Here is a 1,341-nt window from a genome sequence, read left to right on the forward strand (position 1 = left end):
CAAGAAAAAAAACAAATGACACGTGACCATGGTACTCACCTGAGCAGAAATACACAGCTAAATCTCCAAGCCAGTAGGTTACGTAGACAATGACGTCACACACAGCCAGTACTCCGGGAAGGAAAAAAACGGTAGTCCATACAAGAAATAAACCACAGATGAGTTCAACTGGACACAAGATATTTATAAACCACACATGTGTTCAACTGGACACAAGATAATTATAAACCACACATGTGTTCAACTGGACACAAGAAATTATAAACCACACATGTGTTCAACTGGACACAAGAAATAAACCACAGAGACTTCCAATCTCAGGACAGATGTTCCAATCTTGGGACAGACGTTCCACGGTTCTGGGATGGCGACTCCAGGCCCTGGTCTGTCCAGCCTGTCCTACGTCACCGCGGACAGAAGCCCAGGTCGCCGGCTCAACGCTGTAACGACACAAGATTGACACGTCATGACACAACATTGACACACAACGTTGACACGTCATGACACAACATTGACACGTCTTGACACAACATTGACACACGCCATGACACAAAATTGACACGCTATGACACACAACATTGACAAGTCATGACACACAACACACCATTGACAAGTCATGACACACAACATTGACACGTCATGAAACGAAATTGACACGTCTTGACACAACATTGACACGTCATGATCAGACGAACACACGGAAATTACCAGCAGCAAGACCAAGATTTATATCCAGTACTCATGGCACAGACTCTTTCATGCCTCTATTGGTTCTCTATTACTAAATTAGCTCTCTATTGACTCTCTCTTGAATCTCCTTTGACTCGCTCTTGACTCTCTATTGACTCTCTCTCTTGACTCTCTACTGACTCTCTCTTGACTCTCTCTTGACTCTCTACTGACTCTCTCTTGACTCTCTATTGACACTCTCTTGAACTCTCTTTTGGGTCAATGAGTAGAGGATTTACTGCATTGTTTGGTGGAATTAGCCTTCATCTGTCTTCTCTGCATGAACAAGTTACCCCCCCCCCCACACACACACACACCCCCAGTGCATTTTCCGTCAAACTGTATGTATGAAGAAGAAATTGAAATTTCATTCCCGAATCTGCCAAAATACTGTGTCATCAGTATAGTTAAAATATCTGATGCTTTGTCAAGAGTAAATATATTCGGATGTTTTGTAATCAAGATCTATCTGATGTTTTGTCATGTGTGTGTATATATATATATACATATCTGACGTTTTGTCACCTTTATATATCTAGTGTTTTGTCACCTTTATATATCTAGTGTTTTGTCACCTTTATATATCTAGTGTTTTGTCACCTTTATATATCT

The 1,341-nt window shown here is 41.2% G+C and overlaps 1 long non-coding RNA gene across 1 annotated transcript in view; it reads right to left on the reverse strand.

Annotated features, from left to right (window-relative positions):
* The window catches only part of LOC101849300, a 42,904-nt gene that overhangs the window by 34,867 nt on the left and 6,696 nt on the right, over positions 1–1,341 (reverse strand). Inside the window, exon 2 of the long non-coding RNA XR_220615.3 lies at positions 40–440. This is a non-coding gene — a long non-coding RNA (uncharacterized LOC101849300). The remainder of the gene's footprint in view (positions 1–39; positions 441–1,341) is intronic.

The sequence above is a fragment of the Aplysia californica genome, unplaced genomic scaffold, assembly GCF_000002075.1.
Source record: "Aplysia californica isolate F4 #8 unplaced genomic scaffold, AplCal3.0 scaffold00284, whole genome shotgun sequence".
In the NCBI taxonomy this organism is placed as follows: Eukaryota; Metazoa; Mollusca; class Gastropoda; order Aplysiida; family Aplysiidae; genus Aplysia; species Aplysia californica.